Raw genomic sequence first — 21,094 nt, forward strand, 5'->3', positions numbered from 1 at the left:
AGCACATCTACAGACTGTATAGGGCACCCCAACACATCATATCTGATAGGGGAGTGCAATTTACATCAGAACTTTGGAAGGAATTTTTATCCCTCAGGGACTGTCATCTAGTCATCATCCTCAATGCAGTGGACAAACGGAATGTTTGCACTCAATACTTGAGCAATACTCCAAGAATTCTGCTTTCTTAAGATGTGAGATTGAAGTGGGTCCTTACAGTCTGCCTTCTTGTAAGCTGAATCCATTATTTTGGATTCGGTCTTCTGGGAATATAGAGAAAAGAACACAAATGTCTATGTGACATTCTTCAATTATATAAGGAATGCTTTCGCATCCCTTCTCTGTCTTCTCATAAAAATGCATTTACATTTCCAGGATTCTGAATTTTAACACCTTATTTCTTGATATTAAATTTAGTTAAGAAGACTCCAAGACAATCTGGCTTTCCTGGGGCTCTGTTCTGCTGTTAGTGACTTGACCTTCAAGGTTGGACCACTGTGTCTGAGTTAAACCAATCCAGTCCTAGTGGGCAGCGACACAATGCATAAAATTCTAATTCTTTGATGCCATCAGTGGCTTTCCATTTTTCCATTCTGCACGATCAGGTTTATTGAAAATTTTGAAACAAGGAGTGGGGAGCCTTGGTTGAGAACCTGTGCCTGTGGTCTCAATGTAGCTGCCTCTCTTGCTTCTTTTATATGTATATGATTGATTGATTGATTGATTGGATTTGTTGTTGCCACAATCAAGGAGATTCTTGATAGTTTACATCATCTATCAATATAAACCTTAACATATAATACACAAACACATTCATGTGTCAGTGCTATTAGAACATCATTCCCTGGTCTTCTATTTTTAGGACACATGTACCTTTTTGTCTACTTTGTGGATGGGATGTACAGAGCCAGATCGACTACTCACAGTTTATTTGAATAGAATCTATCATGGACAATATTCCCATCCCTACTTAATATGCTCATGTTTCTCCTTCAGTCTGGTCTGTGGCAATAGCAGCATGTTCCATTTCCTCAGTACAGGACAGACTGTTTTCCAATATTACTTTGAAGTGACCGATTGCTGGACAGTTTGCGTGGATTGTTGTTTTGCCTCACTTGGATTATTTAATTTAATCTGTTCAACTATTCACAACTGGTATGTGTTTGAAAAATCCCAGAACAGCTTTCAAATATAAAAGCAATGAACTCTGCAGATAATTGGCTCCACTTACAAACTAGCCTTTGTTTTACATTTTTCCTACATTCAGCCAGAATCTGCCATCTTGTAACTTGAATCCATTATTTTGGATTCTGCCTTCCCGGACTACAGAAAAAAGAATGTGATTATAGTCTTCTCCTGTCAATGGTTAAGCATGCTCAGCTCTTTTCAGTTCCTTTTCATAAAACTTTTTATACTCATGATCATCCTTTCCCAGTTTCTCTAAATGCTTCTTAAAACATGGCACCAGATCAGGACCCAATGCCGACATAGGTAGTAGAAGCCCAGAATGAAATGGAACTTCTGCTTCACATGCTTTGGAAATTTTTTTGCTTCCAAATTTTTGATCATACAGTCTAAACTTTTATTTGCCTTTTTTCAAGTCACATTGCACTGCTGCCATTTATAGGGAGCTATTATTCCAAGATTGTTCTTTCCCATTGCTGAACTAAATATGCACATCCCCACCTGTGCTTTTCATTTTTAAATAAATAATTTTACACTTGTCTCTTCGTACTGTTAAGAAGAACTAGGGATGACATGAGAGCAGTGTTGCAATATCTCAGGGGCTACCACAAAGAAGAGGGGAATTAAACTATTCTCTAAAGCACCTGAAGGCAGGACAAGAGACAATAGGTGGAAAATAATAACATTAGAAATAGTACAGATTCATAAATCACCCCATAATGTTTTTCAGCACTCTCTGGAGATTTACATTTTGCCCCAACAATCTGGGTCCCCATTTTACCAACCTCGGAAGAATGAAAGATTGAATCAACTTTGAGCCAGTCAAGATTGAACTCCTGGCTGTGGGCAGAGTTAGCCTGCAATATCAATAGCACTTAGACTTATATACCACTTCATAGGGCTTTACAGCCCTCTCTAAGCAGTTTACAGAGGCAACAAACTGGATCCTCATTTTACTGACCTCAGAAGATGGAAGGCTGAGTCAACCTTGAGCCAGTCAGGACTGAATTGCTGGCAGTGTAATGCAGACTTAGCCTACAATACTGCATTCTAACCACTGCACCACCACGGCTCTCAAGTGTTGGAAAATAATCGAGAGAACTAATCTAGGAGTAGAAAAATTTCCTCACAGAATAATTAATCAGTGGAATGACTTGCCTCCAGAAGTTATGGGTATTCCATCACTGTAGGTTTTTAAGAAGAGATGGACAACCATTTGTCTGAAATGATATAGGGTCTTTTGTTTGAGCAGGGGGTTGGATTAGAAGATCTCCAAGATCCCTTCCAATTCTGTTATTCTGTTACTTTTAGACAATTTCTCCCACAAATCAAAACATTTTGAAAGTATTTCTACCTTTCAGGATATTGGCTGTCCCACATAATTTTGTGTCATCTATAGGTATGAAAAGCTTTCTTCATACCTCTTCTACAAGATTGAGCCCATGGAACTCCATTCAGTACCTCCTATTATGTACTGAATATATATTAGTTGTGTTAATCCCTGCTAAAGTGAAACTAACTTATCTCCAATTGCTTGTGAAGCTAAAGTGAAACTAACTTAACTCCAACTGCTTGTGAAGCTAAAATGAAACTAACCTTTAGATGACCCTGACTGTTAACTCCAACTGTTTTGGAGGGAAACTTTGAACATTCATATTTGGGCGGGTTTTTCAAATATTGTGATTGGTTAAGGCCCTGTGGGCTAAGAGTAAAAATTACAGGCAATTGCCTGCAGTTCTCCAGTTCTACTTAGAGTCAATAAATGATGTTGTAACTATGCTGGTCTGTTCCTTACCTACTAAAACCTACTACACAATAGTGGTGACGAAGGTGGGATGCTGCAGAGGAGAGAGCTGCTACTAAGCAAGAGACTGAAGTCACTGGATGATAGGCTGGGTAAAGAGCCCCGGCAGGCCTAATTCTCACCCCCCTGCCTACCAGTAAGCCACATTGGAGGCACGCTGAAATCACTAAGTGTCAGACCAGGTAAAGAGCCCTGATGGGATCACGCTTCCTGCCCTGCCTGCCAGTAAGACACACTGGAGGCACAGATATACCTGAGGGATCTGTCCCCAGGATCCCAAAGTGAAGCATAGCTCCAACTGCAGCTGTACAGGCATTAACAAGCACCAGAGGGGCCTCCCCAAAATGGCTATATTGGGAAGGCTCAACGAGTTTGATATTACTCATCCAGAATAGTGGAGCTCATATGTCTCCTGAGTAGACAACTGTCTCCGGGCTAACCAGATCATAGACGATGGCCTGAAGATGGCAAACTTACTATGTGTCTGTGGACAAGCCATGTTTGATATCACTGAAAACCTGAAAACACTGGCAAGTATAGAGACTGTGGCCTACGCAGACCTCAAGAAAAAATTAAGGGAACATTTTGAGCCGAAACTCTCAGTAATTGCCTGGTGCCATGCATTCGAGCAACATGAGCAGAGATTTGGGGAATCTGCAACAGAGTTTGTGGCAGACCTTCACCAAGCTTCGCACAAATGCAAGTTCCCTGACTTGGAAGACTGACTCAGAGACAGGCTTGTTTGTGGCCTCCATAATAGAGAATTACAGCAGCGCCTATTCGCCATGGAGAAACTGACTTTCCAAGATGCATTGAAGGAAGTCATGATGGAAATGGCTGCCAGAGGGGCAATGAAGACTTTCTGGCCTCCTAAAACGCACACCAGCCTGACAGCAATCCACCAAGAGACTGCAGAAGGCTCGGGGGAGGCCAGTGAGAGTGAAGAAATTGATCATTTGTGGAGAGAGCCACCCAGACGGCTACGCTCCCGCAGCTTGAGCAATCAACTTCCCCACAGAACTGCTCAAGCTGCGGGGGACAGCATGAAAGAGCAGATTCTGCACAGCAGTATGCTGTGCCTGTGGAAAGCAGGGCACCTTGCCAGAGTTTGCAGAGGTTGTCAGTGGGAAATGAAACCTGCAACACAGCAGCACAAGGGGAAATGGCCCCCAGGATAGAACAGAGTTGAATACTGCTCAGGAAGGTGTAGCATCCAATGCACAGGGGTCCAACATCCCATCAAAGAAAAGATAAGACTCCAACTAAGACTGCAAGGGGTCCCATGCTCCATGGAGCTAGATACTGGATCAGCCCTGTCCATTATCTCCTCCAGGACTTTCGGCCACATTTGCAAATGTAACGGATGGTGGCCCAAATCATCGAGCTTAGTGCTAATGGACTTCCAGAATTGCCATATTCCTGTAAGGGGGAAAGCTACCATTAGAGTACAATTCAGAGAGTTTGAGGGTCCCCTCAGCAGAGTGGTCATAGAGGGACCACACACCAACCTCATAGAACTGGACTGGTTCGAGGCCCTGGGCATCAGGGAGACAGGTATCCATTGAACACAAATAGCTGACCTAGTAGCAGTATGCCAACAATAGGCTGACGTATTCAGCACAGAGTTGGGACAATACAAAGGGGCACCCATTTCACTCAACCTCGATCCAGCAGTAACTCCAATCCGATTAAAACCATGCAGGGTTCCTTTTGCATTGAAGCCAAAAATTGATGCGGAACTAGACAAGCTGGTAGAGGAGGGAGTGCTCCAACCAGTGGACTGTAGCCAGTGGGAGACTCCAATAGTGACCCCAGTTAAGCCTAACTGGGACGTCCGCATCTGCACAGACTACAAGTGCACCATAAACAAGGCACTACAGCAACATGCTTACCCTATATCAGTAGTGAGCCACATCCTCACTTCGCTCCAGGGAGGCCAAATCTTCATTAAGTTAGACCTCACCCAGGCTTACCAGCAGCTACCAGTAGACGATGCTACCGCAGAAGCACAAACAATCGTCACACACAGAGGTGCATTCTGAGTGTGCTGCTTGCAGTTTGGGGTAAGCATAACACCAGGGTTGTTCCAAAGTATTATGAAACAAACACTGAAGAACATTCTCGGAGTCTACCCATATTTTGATGATGTCTTGATCACGGGGAAATCAGCAGCAGTCCTGGTGGAATGTCTCTGTGCAGTACTCCAATGTTTCCATGAGGCAGGCCTAAACCTCAAGAAGGAAAAGTGCCAGATTGGCGGAATCCACAGAATTCCTGGGTTTCAGCATTGATGCTGCTAGAATCCACCCATCTGACACAAAGCTAAAGGCAATTCAACAAGTCCCCACACCAAAATCCAAGGGGGAGCTACAAGAATTCCTGAGCTTGCTCAATTTTTACCATTCCTTCTTACCACATAAGGCTGTCCCGGCAGAACCGCTACACCGCCTACCGGACAAAAAACACCCTGGGTCTGGTCGAGCACCCAAGACAAAGCGTTCAAGGTGGTAAAATCATTGTTATCCTCAGACTCCGTCCTAGCCCATTTCAACAAAAACCTACCAGTAACACTAGCCTGTGACGCTTCGCCATATGGCCTTGGGGCAATGCTAAGCCACAGGATGCCAGATGGTAGAGAGGCCCCCATTGCATACTGTTCTAGAATATTATCATTGGCTGAAAGGAATTATGCCCAGATAGACAAGAAAGTCCTCGCCATAGTGGCTGGCATTAAGTACCGTGACTTCTTATATGGATGAACCTTCACCATCTCTACAAATCTCTGCTTGGTCTCTTCACATTGTAGCGAATGCTACAATGGTCCATTTTCATCGCTGCATACTCATACCAGCTAACCCACAAGCCGGGTAAGGAAATGAGCAATGCTCTCAACCGACTGCCTCTACTGCAGACTAATCCGGACCCAGCCTCAGCTTGTCGTATCCTGGCGATCCAGGACTTGCCTGAAGCACCCCTACATGCAGGGGATGTTGCAGCTGAAACCACCACGGACAGAATGCTTAGCCACGTTCTCAACTGGGTGTTAAGGGGATGGCTAGAGTCCCGTCCAGGCCCTGAGTTTCATCACTACGCTTCACAGAAAAATGAACTTTCGGCCCACAAGGGATGTGTGCTGTGGGGCAGCAGGGTCATCATTCCACCCATTCTTCACTCCAAGGTGCACCCAGGAATTGTTCAAATGAAGGCTGTAGCCAGGAGCTACTTGTGGTGGCCAGGTCTGGACAAGGACATTGAGAATCAAGTATGGAGCTGCCAGGCCTGCCAAGAAACCTGACTGGAGATGCCACAAGCACCAGTGCTGGGAGACCATGCACGCCCCATGGTCTCGCGTGCACATTGACTTTGCAGGCCCCTTCCAAGGTCAGGTGTTCCTAATTGTAGTAGACAGTTATTCCAAGTGGTTGGAAGTGACACCGGTCTCATCAATGACAACAACCAGGGTCATCCAAGAGTTGCACCAACTGTTCACCACACATGGTCTGCCAGATGTAATAGTGTCCAACAATGGGGCCCAATTCACAGCAGGAGAGTTTCAATCTTTCCTCAATGCCAACATGATTTGGCATGTAACATCCGCTCCATTCCACCCCATGACCAACGGTCAGGCTGAACAAATGGTCAGGACCACAAAGGAGGTGCTCAAGGAGATGACGACTGGGGACTGGAATCACTGCCTGGTAACTTCCTCCTGTGTCAACACACAACTCCAGTATGGCTACAGGTTGCATTCCAGCAGAGCTGAGGTGGGGCCGCTGGCTCACCACGAAGCTCGACCGACTTCACCCAGACAGAGTAGCGGCAGAAATGGCTCAACCAAAGCCCCCCAGGAACTTACAGTTGGGTGAATTGGTCTGGGCCAGGAACTACGGAAGTGGGGCACCTTGGGTGGCAGCTAGGGTAACTAAGATAATGGGGCCCTTGTCATATGAGGTTATTCTGGAAAATGATTGTATAGTCAGATGCCACATTGATCAATTACGGCATTAGCAGGCTGAGCCAGTCCCGGGTGAGGATCCCAAGGTTTCATCAGAAACACAAGAGAAATGTTTTCCTTTGAGTTTGCCTACATCACCCATGTCCGCCTCCAGGGAAACAGAGGTACAAAGGGCCATAGAGCCACCGCCACTCATGGGTGACCTAAATGACCATCACGACTCTGTTCAACTGGAGATGGACAATACTCCACTTGAACAGGACTCTCCAATAACATTGCAATGGTCCACCAGGACCTGCGGGCCTCCGGCCTATCTCAAAGACTATGAATATTGAACAGACTGAGGTTGATGACTAGCCTAAGGGAAAGGGCTGCTATGTATTGAATATATATTAGTTGTGTAAATCCCTGCTAAAGTGAAACTAATTTAACTCCAACTGCTTGTGAAGCTAAAGTGAAACTAACTTAACTCCAACTGCTTGTGACGCTAAAATGAAACTAACCTTTAGATGACCCTGACTGTTAACTCCAACTGTTTTGGAGGGAAACTTTGAACATTCATATTTGGGTGGGTTTCTCAAGTATTGTGTTAGGTTAAGGCCCTGTGGGCTAAGAGTATAAATTATAGGCAATTGCCTGCAGTTCTCCAGTTCTACTTTGAGTCAATAAATGATGTTGTAACTATGCTGGTCTGCTCCTTGCCTACTGAAACCCACTACACAATACCTCCTGTGGAATTATAAGAAATCATTCACATTCTTTTAAGGCAACGTTTGAGCCAGTCATGTATGCAATCAATTGCCATGCAGGTGGCACCACCTGGCTGAAATCACCAAGCCCCAAAGCTAAGCAGGATCAGCTTACGATGAGAAATAGTAAGGCTGTAGACTAGAAGAGAAGTTAAAAATTATCCCTGAAAATGGCTGTGGCAAACCATTTTTATACTGTTACCAATAAAATTGCATGGTTATAAGTTCAGCTTGACTAAAAGGCATCTTTACTTTTCACTGTCATGCCATCTAGCCCATACCTGACTTACTCATCAAGCAAAATGAGTTTTATTAAATGCTTTTCTGAGATCAAGATACTTTAATAAACAATATTCTCATCCACCAACATGTTCTCAAGAAGTCCATGTTGATTTCTGGTAATTACTGTATTCTTTCCCATGCACTAATAAATCAATTTCTTTTACAGTGCTCAGTTAGATTGACTGGTTTATACTTCACTAACATTCCATTTGGCCCTTATAGAAGATTAGGAATAACACTCCACTCAGAATTGATGGTACTAGTCAGTTTTTGCTGAGGGTCTGTTTGAGAAGCCCAGCCTGGTAAGAATATCACCAAAGAAAATGGCAAGCACTGAAAAAGATAACACTTCCATACATCAAAGAACCAACAGTCTACCACCATAGCATACAAACTAATGAAAACCATCCAAAACATTTTAAGTAAGCCAAAATACCCAGTAGCCTGAGAAAAAAATACCAACTAGCAGTCAGAAAACATGATGAAAGCTAATTAAATGCAAACACGTGGCTAAACTGTGTTTTTAATTGGTAAACTGTCCCTAGATCAAGGATAAATTAAAATGCTAGGGAATTCTTTGAAGCCTGTCACTCAGACAAATCAACCATCAGGCACATAAAGATAAGGAACATTTACACACCATTCAAAAGATACAATCAAAAAGCTAAAAAGGAAACAAAAAGAACAAAACATGTCCTCCCCAGCAATAACACCCAGATAATCAGGGACTACTACTAGACCAACAAGCAGTAAACAATACCCCACCAATTCAGACAAACAATCAAACACTAAACACCAAGGAACTACCGATATTGACAGGTCAAGTCACTTTCTATGAACAGAGAGCAAACCACACTCCATTCTAGCACCGAAGATGTTACCTAGTTGAATAATGAAATATCTGCAAGAAAACAGCAAAGCTCACTCAGGACTCCACAAATTGACAATTCATTTCTGGTTTTTGGTGTTCTTCCTTCTTTTTTTATAGAGCAATTTTGGTAGTTCTGACAAGGGACAGAAAAATCCCCACCTGGTTAGTACTAAAAATAAGAGATGACAGTCCCTCAGCAACTGTCTTCTCTACTCTCCTTCACAGAGTTCTTGGTCTTCATAGAAGTTCTGTTGAGGGCTATAGTGTTCCACACTGGGAATGATGATTTTAAAAATCAACCACCATCTAGCACTCAGCCTGAGATACCTAAAGCAAAGTGCCCATTAAGTTGCTGAAAAGGTGGTGGGAATAACATATTTCAACTTTGGTGATGTAAAAAATATCTGTATTCTCACTTTGACAAAAGACATACAAACTGTTTAAAGTCGTTTCCTCCTAATGTATAAGAAGATGCTTTAATAGTTTGCCATGTCAAGATTTTGTGTAACTTGTGCTGACTTCCAACTGGGGAGATTGTCAACCTCTCAAGTCTGATACTTTAGCTCAGAAGAAAAAAAAGCCCATACAGACAATGGCTTATCAGCTCAAGGGAAGATATATTACAAAGCTTTTTTTGGGTACAAATAACCATACTGAGGCCAAGTCTCACTACAATAGCTGTTGACAGTATCTGTTATTATGATAACACTTTTTGAATAGGTTCTTAATTTTTCCATGGGGCATCAATATAATCTAATTGATTGAAATCCCATGAAAGTATTACATATCAACTTTATTTGAATGAATATATTATCTAGTGTTTGTAGAGCTACCCAGAATATTTTTAATTGCTAATTTACTTGGTTCAGTTTTAGAAAAGATAGAAAATCATCTCTTCAAAATATCTAAGGAATTTTTGTTTATCTCATCCATTTCCATCCCATTCCTATTAACAAAGGTAGGAAATGAAAAGTGAGATATGGATGACAGCAATAAAATGTTAGTTTATGCTGCAAACCTACTTTTGTGTAGTTTTAGAGTATCTTATCACTCAGTAATAACATTCCCAGGGAGATTCTGCAGTATTCGCTCTCTCACAGAGTAATATAATCTATAGACTTGAGGATGTTGTTAGCCCTTTAAGCAAACCAAACAAAAAGCACTACAACAGGGCTCTTCAAACTTGGCCTTTTTGTGACTTGTGGACTTCAACTCCCAGAATTCCTCAGCCAGGCACACTGGCTGAAGAATTCTGGAGTTGAAGTCCACAAGTCATAAAAGGGCCAAGTTTGAAGACCCTGCACTACAATGAATACTAACTCTACCTTTAATGTAAGGTTACATTAACAGAATTCTGCAAGTCTGAAAATACTCCTCCTCTCCTTCAATTTTACTCTTCCAGAAATTAGGCAGGATGCTTCCTCCACGTCTCTTCCTTAAGACTCAAATTTCATTTATCAGACTGTAATACACTGTGACTATCCTTCCCATCTCCCAAGGTCATTTCCATATACCATTACATATATCCTTAGGGCTTGTAGTGAGTATAAAGAATGGGCCTGAAGTACAGATGGATAAACAAGGTTTCAGCCTAGCCCAAGAAAAGCCTCAGACACCTCCCGCACAAAATACATGAAGATAAAAGAGGGAGGAAGAGAAGCATATTCAGATTTCCAAGTTTCTATTACTATAGCTATTCTGATAAAAGTAGTTTTAGGTCAACATGGTGTTTATTTCTCAGTCTGGTCTACCTTCTAGGGCTGACAGGGCTTTCATTACTTTTTTTCCACTTGGTTCAGCTTTCATTCTCTTCTGACATGTACACTTCAGATATTTAGTGGTCTATCCCTAATGAAAAACATCATACTACAGGGTTTTATTTATAGTCTTAAATCTCTTGCTTCCCTATCACCCTATTATTTTCTAAGAAAAGCTTATATCTCTGTTTTTCTTTCACACAAATGCATGCTTCAATAATGCTTTCTTATAAAACAGAGTTGTTCTTTCTGCATTCTTCTACTATACAAAACTATCCATTATTCAACATCAAATGCAGTTGGAGAGCACAATATTTCAAGCTCCTAGAAAAGACATATCTGCATTCAGGTTTTCAAGTTACAGAACCAGCCTGATTTTCCAACTTCTTTTCAGTTTCAATAGATGGAATAATCAACCTTATGATGGGCACCATCCAACCCATTAGTTCTGTGTCAGATAAATTATAAAATATACACTCACACAAAGCAAGAGAGAAAGATGGAGAAAGCCATTGCCAATTATCTGAGAGCTTCAATAAATAATAGTTTCTTAATTCATACCTGACCTTTTTCACCCCCGCATCAGTTGTGTAAGGTAGGTTAGACTGAAAGAATCTACAGTCACCCAATCAGCTTCCATGACTTAACTTAAGTTTCTCCATCCTTGTTGAACATAGTAATCAGAACATCACATTGGGTCTCATTATTTATAAAATTGTTTACCATTTTTTTTAAACATGAGAACACCAAACCCATAAAGACTGAACTTTTCTTTCTGTGAACAAGAATATGGAATTAGCAGTCTAGTGAATCACCATCAAAGATACATTTGTTTATATCTGAATTCAAAAGATTCTGTGAAGTCATCTTTAAACTTACAATGAATTTATTATTATTGAATTGTTCCTCACTTTTGTCTGTTCAATGATGTCTTTTTTAACCTTCATGTTAACAACTAACCCTTCCTTTCTACATGTCAGCAAATGGATGGATAGCAAGAAACCATATTTGAATTAAAGTACATTAGCATGAAACATTGATGCAGCCTTAAAGCACTCTTCTTGAGGCGGATGTCTCTAAATTAGTTATAACATCTGCTGTCAAATAACCAGCTGACAAATCAGATGCTTTTTTTTAACCAGAGCATCCCAAGTGAACATTTGGCCATTTGTAATATGTGATAAGGGTCAAATGTTTTTGTTTCATACTCATGGCTTCTTTCAAATTGTAGGAAATACGTTAGTTCTTCTCTATCTGTCAAACTTTTGAGAAACTGGATTAGGCATGTTGTATAAATTATATTAACATTACAATTAAATTTAGAGAAAGATGGTACATCTGATACAAAGGAAAAGGTATATGAACTGTACACATATAGGTCTAGAATTATTTCACATTAATTCCAAATCAATATTTTACTCCCTCCAAGCTCCAATCTTCCCAATCCTTTGTATGGTCTCTGCCCTCCTCATTAGCTTCCACCATAATTAGGATGAGAATCTCAATTGTTGAATGAAGCAGTCATTAAGTGAGATAACATGTGACCAGTTGTAAGTGTGTACAGGGTGCCAAGTGCCCCAAATGTGGTAATATGATCATGGGGGACATTTTCAACAACAATTAGGAAAAGCTAGGTGAAGTACCAGGATAAGCTTGACTGAAAAACTAAGCAGGATCAAACCTAGTTAACTCTTGGATGGAAGACACTAGGAAAGCCAAGTTTGTGAAGTAGACTAGGAATTAAAGAAAACATCCTGAAGAAGGGAAAGACAAACTATTTCCAGGCCCCAATTCTAACATGGATGTATCAACAGCTGAGTTTAGCTCAAACATGACCTTACTTGTGCCTTTAAAGATGGAAAATGTATGAAGGAGTTTCAGTCAAATGAATTTGTTTGGGTCTGCCAATGTGATTAGGAAAATGTGCTTTCTATTTAGGGTATGCATAGCAATACAATCATACTTTGTGACACATCTCACAATTTTAGGATATTGTATCATGCTCAAAACTGTGGAAATAAAACTGACTTAAATATGGTAAGTAATAAGCAAAAATCCTTATTTATGACCAGAATCAATTATTTTGAACAGGGACCCCCAAATGAAGGTTACTCTTTTTTAAAAAATAAATTTTATTGGTTTTCCAGTTTTACATTTAAGTATTTAGAAAGCAGTGTGGTGATTGGGTAATCAATAATTCAATAACAAAATCTTTAGTACATATATCAGGTTACATCATCAAAAATTCCTTCTTTATTTCCCTTAACATTTGCTATATCATATTTAAACAAGTAAATTTCTAATTATAACAACCTAAGTTGAGACATTTATCAATCTATTTTTTGCTTATACATATCCATATCCTGTTTTTAAGTTTTACCTAATTTTAAATTTTAAATTATGGTATTCCAATTTAACCTGTAACATCCATAGTATTTAAGTTTCGAGTAACCCAAATTTCCTTTATTTCACTACATAAAAGTTATAATATCTAAGATACACATATTATTTACTTAAATATATTCTTAATTTATTTCATAAACATTTTCTATTTCTCATCCTAGTACATCACCACTTATTAATAGAATGTCCTTTATTATCTCAAGTCCATCATCTGTATTATCTGGGCTAAACAATAATTTGAAGCTATTTCCAATAGTTAATTTTCATTTCCCTTATGAATCTAAATCTTAAATATTAAGCCAATTAATCCCTTATATTTTTTATCATTTTCCAACAATGTTTAAATTTATAATCACATTTCCCTTCATCTCAAAATCTCCCTTTAGTCCATTAGTTGAGACATTAGGATCTTCATAAATCAGAAGACTCCATTTTTTAAATCTAACTCTAGCTTTCTTTTTATGCCAACTAGGTTTCCATACCAATGCCTTTAAATCATCAGATAGATCTCCCTTCATTCTTGCACATGTTATTTGAATCAAAGGAGATCATCTAGTCATTAATTTTCCAGAGGAACTGGCCTATTTATAAATTGTTAAATTATTGCCCTGGTGGCTCAGGTCTCCATATTTGCTCTAGTGTATTTATCTTCAATTCGGTCTGATCTTCTTCCTCAGGTTTCTTCTGGTTTAAGTAAAAAGTCATGTCCAATTTTATGGTTGTTGTTTGGTTGTCTAGGTTTTCAGTGTGCTGTACTTGTTGATCTTTAACACTCTTCATCTTGGTGTTACTTTCTTCTGCTTCTGTTGCTTTTTGGGTTGTAGGTTCTTTAGTTGCAATCAGGGTTTGGTTGTCAAAATTTTCAGTACATTGTACTTGTTGTTCTTTAAAGTCCTCTGTCTTGGTATTAATTTCTTCCACTTCTGTTGTTTTTTGAATTGTAAGTTCTTTAGTTGGAATCAGGGTTTCATTTTGTAGGTTTAAGCTGGCACCTTTGTCTTTCAGTCTTGATTTAATTATCTCAATAGCTTCAAGAATTTTTTCAAGTATAAGTTTGTAATTAGCCCAAATTTGTTGCTGGTCCTCCTCCATTTCTGAGATATTTATGAATAGTTCTTTAGTGGAGGCTAATTTTTTAAACAAGAGTCAGTAAGTGTTTACCTCCACGGTTCCTAAAAGCCAATTTCACCACCCTGCTGTTCTCTCAGCTTTTTATCTCTCTTAGATAATACCAAGGACAGGTCTGGGCTGTAAGCAGGTCTCTTGGTCAAGAATATTCATTTGCTATACCACACTTCACCACAAGATGTCCCCGATAGCATTTATAGTCTTTTTCAGGACAGGCTGGATTTTTATCCTTTCATCATTTTTACAAGTAGATAAGGTAACAGATCCCTGTGAAAGTAGGAACTTTTTGGGTCCCCAGATATCAAAAAGATGCAAATCCAAATACTTAGTTGTTCTTTTCAAGCCTTTATTTTCCCAAGTAGTCAGATGCCACCATTTTAGAGGATGGTAGGAAGACATTCCTTCCCTCTCTCCTCGCAGGGGGAAGAAATTTCAAGAGGCTTTTTGCAGGAAAATACTTGGGATACAAAGAAAGTAAGATCTCACCCAATTCCTCCATGTGCTTTCAAAATGCTTGATAGTAATTTTGGCCTCAGCTGGTAATGGCTTAATGATGGGCCATATTAATGGCCGATTTTTTCCCTGTCAGTTCAAAGAGCTGCTCCAGATCAAACGGGAGGTCTGCCACTCTTCCGTGATCAGTCGGAGGTCCTCTTCACGCTCGTTGCCCCTCCAGGGCGATTTCCGACCCTTTCAGGGTCCCCCGGTGGGAGAAAACTGGACAGCAGAGCGAGCGATCGCCCTGCACATTCGTCAGTGCTGTGAGCACAAACTGCCAAACGAAAGGTTATTCTAATACTTCAGGACTAGAATAACAGTACAAGTAGTCCTCAACTTACAACCATAATTAGGATGAGAATCTTAATTGTTGAATGAAGCGGTCATTACGTGAGATGACATGTGAACAGTTGTAAGTGTATACAGGGTGCCAAGTGCCCCAAATGTGGTAATGTGATCATGGGGGGAGGGGGGCAGCATAAATTTTACAATGACCAGACATGCTTTGTGAGCTGTAAAGGTCATTATAACATTGAATGGTCATTAAATGACCATTTATAAATCAAGGACTACCTATATATTTCTCATTCAGAATCTACAGTAGCTGGATTTATATATATTGATGCAAAACTTTGGCACATGCTTTTAGGACTTGGTTTAGGACTTGGGTGACCTGTTTTTAAAGACCATCACAATCAGGACCCAACCATGCTGGCGTTTTAGAAAGGTTTACATTTGGATGTGCTCCTATTTATGAGGACTGGGAAATTGGTTGGAAGCTATGAGATGTTATTTTACTGTTGAGTAAAATAGCTTTTCCCCTCAGCTGCCATTATCAAGTATATATACCATTACTTAAAATAACAAAGTGATGGATAGCTTCTGCCTTTTAGAATCAAACATCCACAGTAAAGGAACAAACAGTTAAAGATATGCTGAGACTAGTATTCAGTAGAGCAAGTATGAAGTCCTTGGAAAAGATACTCAAATGCTGCAATGTGTTTATACTTAAAAAGATCAGAATCATGCAAACCACTGTATTTGCTGGGACATTTTACAGAAATAAAAATTGGACTTTGAGGAAGCAGAACAGAAACATTATTGATGCTTTCAATCTTTGGTGTTGTAGAAAAATCCTGGGAATGGAAGAAAAGAAAACAAACAAATGAATCATCAAATAAATCAATTCAGAATTCTCCCTTGAGGCACCAATGACCAGGCTCAAATTATCTTACTTTGGACACATTATGCAAAGACTCTGTTCTCTGGAAAAGGCTCTAATGCTCGAAAGAGTGGAATGAAAATGAAGAAAACAACCAGAACAAGGGGGATAGAGACAGTTACAGTGGTAAGGAGTAAATCTCTGGAGCCTTAAAAGATCAGGATATGGATTTCCAGGAGAAAACATATCTATGTGGTTGTTTAAAAGTTGAAAATTACTTGATAGCCCATAATTAATGAATAAATATTTTTATTGATGTTTATTTTATATTGTGTTTACATGTGGTTCTAGCCACTCAGAATAGCAATAACAATAAGCTTAGACATATATACCACATCACAGTGCTTTTACAGCCCTCTCTAAGCAGTTTACAGAGTCAGCATTTTGCTTCAACAATCTGTGTCCTCATTTTACCGACCTTGAAAAAATGAAAGGCTGAGTGGTCAGGATCGAACTCCTGGCAGTGGACAGAATCAGCCTGCAATACTGCATTCTAATCACTGCTCCACCACAAATCAGTATGATGAGATGGTGGCCTTATAAATTGAATGAATGAATGAATGAATCGAATGCATACAATAAATATACTCTTCAAACACAGAACAGAATAGAACCAAATCTGATACGGTGGGAGAAATAGACAAGAGTAAGATCAAACCTGAAAATGGACAGATATGGCTGGGGCTGCGAAAACAATAACAATTTACAAATAACAATTGTGACAGTGGTATTGTAATTGGTAACAATTAAAATAACAAATAATGTTAAGATGGAATGCATTGAGCTTGTCCTGTGCTTCCCAGTTCTGTATACATATGCACATAATCACAACTTATAGGGTTGTGAGATACTTCATATACACATCAAGTCTAATTATATCTCTCACACATTAAACAAAAGAGGGGGGGAATGTTATTTCATTTCAGAGAATAAAACAGAGATATCTTCTATGGCTTTATTTGGTAAAGGGGTTGAAAAAAACCCGGAAACCATGCTCTGCATGCCTTCTTTATTTTTATATACTTGCCAGATAAGATAGACCTGTTCTTTGGTTTGCTATCAAACTCCACTGGTTAAAAAGAAAACCCAACACTTAACAGCAGCCTTTGCCGTGTTAAATTTCACAATTGTTTGAGGATGCAGGAAAAAAAACATGTTATGCTGCTTTGATTTTCCTCTCTCTGCATATAATTATTTCCATTATATTAATTGTTTAAATAAACCACTTCTTGAGTGGATGAATTATACAGCAAGATTTTGCATTCTGAAGTCTCAATCAAATGTATGCAAGAAGACATTCAAGATTTAGTTTACTTTTATTTGATCGAAGTCTTTACCTTCCTAGTTACATCCTATTTCACTGCTGCCTGTATAAGAGGGTGAGAGACAGGTACCTGGGCATATACACTAAATGAATGACCCATTGGGACCCCCATATCAAAATAACTTACTGTCAATGCTGCGAATACTGTATATTCTTGCTTTGACAATATGCAAAACTGTCTGGTATTTATTGGGTTAATACTTAGCTTAGAGTGGAGAGGGAAAAAAGCCCGGGAAAGAAAGAGGAAGTAAACTTTTGACCTTCACACTAATTGGATAATGTGACCTGTGACTGCATGAGAAGGGAGGGGTTTAGCAAGAAAAGCTTGATGCCAGCGAAAGGAAGTTCAGATTCTGGCATCAACCCGTCCATCATGGTGACCGGCAAAACTGTAGCTCTGCAATAAAGACTTTAGGAAACATGCCTGAAAGTTCTTTGAAGTGCTTCATTAGTCGGAACCTGTGACATCATGCCAGAATCCAACACTCTTTTCAAACGATCTGCGTCCCGAACTCCATCAGCTGCCTCTATGCCTGAGAGGAGCTGGCAAAGTTTTGGGGAAGATCTCATTATGGAGAAAGAAAGATTGCCTGAGACCAGCCCCGTAGCTGCAACAGTTTCCCCGGGGGGGGAAAGTGACGGCCAGCAAGCCGGGGGAGAGAGGAATTTGGCAGATTTCCCAGCTGAGAGTGAAGACTTCAAGAGCAGAATGGACAGATAACACAGTTATGGGTGAGTCGTTGGAAAGATTTCAAAACTTAGAAATGAAAAACAGAAATCAGTTCCTACAAAGTGAAACCTACAGGCCCTCTATTGCAAATGTTCCTGCCATGGGCTCCAGCCCTGAGAGAGAGAATCCCAGTCTGAATCTTCTGCAGCAAAGGGGAAATTGGGTTTCCCAGCAAGTGGCTGATCCATGTCCTCTGAACTTACCACAGCTAATAGAGGCCTTGCAATGTCTTGGGGTGGTACATAAGCCAGGAAATCAGCAGCTGGGGGGAGAACAGCCACAGCAAGGAGGTAGGCTACAGCCCCCAAACGTGCAACCCCTGGGCATAAATCTGCAGCCAGGTTGGGGCCTACAGCAATTGCGTTTTCACTTGAAATGCTGGGCCTATCTGTACCCGGAACCAGGGGCCATGGTCGATGTTATTGCATCCAACCTAGAGGGAGAAGCATCTGAATGGCTGAACAATCTATATAGCGAGCAAGCCCGCAAATTGGAAGATCCCCACCACTTTCTTTTAAGTCTTAGAGAACGATTTGAGGACCCATCCATTAGCCTCAAAGCAGCAGGACAAATTCACAAAATAAAACAAGCTGGGAGGCCTGCCCTGGAGTACGTGCGAGAATTCCGCAAGATAGCAGGTCGAATAGAGGGGTGGCCTGAGCAGTCCCTCATCCATTTCTTCATTGAGGGATTAGACGATCACCTCTCTCAGGCCTGCATCTATCGAGAAATACCTGATCGGCTTCAGGAGTGGTACCAGACAGCCGTGAAGCTAGATGTTAAGCTCTCTCGCTATAAAAAGCCTCCCCCACAGGAACCCGAACAGCAACCAGAGCTACCTGGACAGCAATCACCCCCACGAAAGCCTTCAACTACTGCAAGGGCTGAGAGACCCAGGCCACCTGCACGCCCTTCCTTCGAGTGTTTCCGGTGTGGACAAGGAGGACACCGAGCGGCCAGCTGTCCAGTCCCCTACCCTCGACTGCAGAGCAAGCCAGGACCGGCAATGCAAAAGAAACCTGCTCAGCGGCTAACAAGAGAAAAATCCAATCGACCCACGCAAGAACCAATTGCCCAGGTTACACCCCACACACAGGAGGATGCCAAGACTCCAGGTGAACCTGCCCCTGCTCTTCCCTTCTTTGATAGCGACGATGAAGGAGAAAATGACCCAATGGTGAGTCGACAAATCCTGCCTTTTTCACTGGCCGCCAAACTTATAATCCCTAAGTCTGGGGCACAAATAGACTTAAACGTACTAATTGATTCGGGATGTACCCGCTGCATTATTAGTCTGGCGTTTGCCATGAAAATGGGCATAAGGGCAAAACAGCTTTCCAAACCGATGAGATTTGAGCAAGCCGATGGCTCCCTGATGGGAGGGACTCTTATTACACAATTAACTGAGCCCTTATGCCTAGAAATAGGTGCACACTGGGAGTTTATTCGTTTCCTGGTGGCTCCAAAAATGACCGAGGCAGTGATCCTAGGACTAGCCTGGTTGGACAAATGGAAGCCATTTATCTGGTGGGAGAAAGGAATGAGAATTGTGAGACTACCTATAGGGCCTGATCCCCCCATTGATTCAACAGACGTTACTGGGCATTTTAGGCCACCCAATGAGCGAGCGCACATGGCCGCCTCACTGACTCCAGGTGAACCAGTCATCCCCAAAGAATACTTGGACCTGGCGGAGGTGTTCAGTGAAAAAGAATGTGATGCCCTACCCCCTCACAGACCCAATGACTGCTCCATCGAACTGGTGCCCGGAGCCAAACTCCCACGTCCGAGGATGTATGCTATGTCCCCCCTTGAAATGGAGGAGATGCAGCGATATGTGAACAAGAACCTAGCGAGGGGGTTTATTGAACGGGACAAATCTTCCGTGGGAGCCCCTGTGTTGTTCAAAGAGAAAAAAGATGGGTCTCTTTGTCTCTGCGTAGACTACAAGGGACTCAGTGCTGTAAGTGTGGAAAATAAATACCCCCTCCCCCTTCTAAAGGATTTATTGACCCATCTGGCTAAGGGGAGTGTCTTCACTAAGTTAGACCTAAGAGAGGCATACTACCGGGTGAGAATAAAAGAGGGAGATGAGTGGAAAACTGCCTTCAACTGTCCAATGGGGAGCTATCAGTTCAAAGTCATGCCGTTTGGACTACAGGGGGCCCCAGCTGTATTTATGCAGTTGATCAATGAGGTTCTACATGATCACATGTACAAAGGGGTTTTGGTGTATCTTGATGATATCCTGATATACAGCACAAACATGACTGATCACATAAAGCTAGTGAGAGAAGTGTTAAAGAAACTATTGAATGCCAAGCTTTATGTCAAATTGTCAAAATGTGAATTTCACCAAACCCAATTAGACTATCTTGGCTACCGAATTTCCAATGAGGGTATTGAAATGGATCCGGCCAAGGTGAAAACTATAATCGAATGGCAGCCTCCAAGGACTCGCAAACAGCTCCAGAGCTTTCTGGGTTTTGCCAACTTTTATCGTCAATTCATCCCTTCTTTTGCCGAGATTGCCCTTCCTCTTACAGAACTACTCAAAACAGGCAAAGGAGGAGGGAAGCCACGACCGGGCCAACCACTAGCATGGACAATGAGCTGTCAAACAGCTTTTGAGAATTTAAAGAGACTATTTGCCGCTGAACCAGTTCTAAAGCACCCCTGCCCAGGGGAACCCTTTGTGATTCAAGCCGATGCCAGCGATGTGGCGGTTGGAGCAGTGTTACTTCAAAAGAACAAAAATGGGATCCTGCAACCCTGTGCCTACACCTCTAAGAAATTCACTGAGAGCGAGCAAAGATGGGCAATCTGGGAGAAAGAGGCCTTCGCAATTAGGTGGGTGCTATTGAACTGGCGACACTATCTAGAAGGGAGCAAGGTGCCATTTGAGGTATGGACAGATCACAAGAACAGGCACTGAAAACTCCCCGCAAATTGTCACCAAAGCAAGTACGGTGGGCACAGTACTTTAACCGCTTCAATTTCACTCTAAAGTACATACCAGGAGGAAAGAACTTTCTAGCTGATGCGCTATCCTGGTTACCCCAGTACAAAAGTGAACGAGAGCAGGTTAATGAGGCAATTATCCCCAATCCACAAACCGTTGCTCAACTTACACCTCATAGGGTCCCGAATCCGGATGACCCTGGAGTGAAGAAAATAAAACGAGAG

This window comes from Crotalus tigris, unplaced genomic scaffold (genome assembly GCF_016545835.1).
Source record: "Crotalus tigris isolate CLP2741 ecotype Arizona unplaced genomic scaffold, ASM1654583v1 scf7180000017600.4437325, whole genome shotgun sequence".
Classification (NCBI taxonomy): domain Eukaryota; kingdom Metazoa; phylum Chordata; class Lepidosauria; order Squamata; family Viperidae; genus Crotalus; species Crotalus tigris.